The following is a 225-nucleotide window of genomic DNA, read 5'->3' on the forward strand; positions in this document are numbered from 1 at the left end:
AAATATTATTATTATTATATGGTTTCCAACATGGCAAAAATCGGAACCAACGAGCCGGTATTGACGGTGCCGCCCCGCTGTCAATGTCATGGATAGGACAGTTCAGTATTTTGGAACTATATCAGTTATCGCCTCAAATACCTCAAGCACTGAGTTAAACTCTAGACCAGTTTTTATTTAGTTATTAAATGTGTGGTGTAGTTCAACAAACATCTTTGTCCTCAG

Source organism: Ostrinia furnacalis, unplaced genomic scaffold (genome assembly GCF_004193835.3).
Source record: "Ostrinia furnacalis isolate ACB-3 unplaced genomic scaffold, ASM419383v2 OfSCF1480, whole genome shotgun sequence".
Classification (NCBI taxonomy): domain Eukaryota; kingdom Metazoa; phylum Arthropoda; class Insecta; order Lepidoptera; family Crambidae; genus Ostrinia; species Ostrinia furnacalis.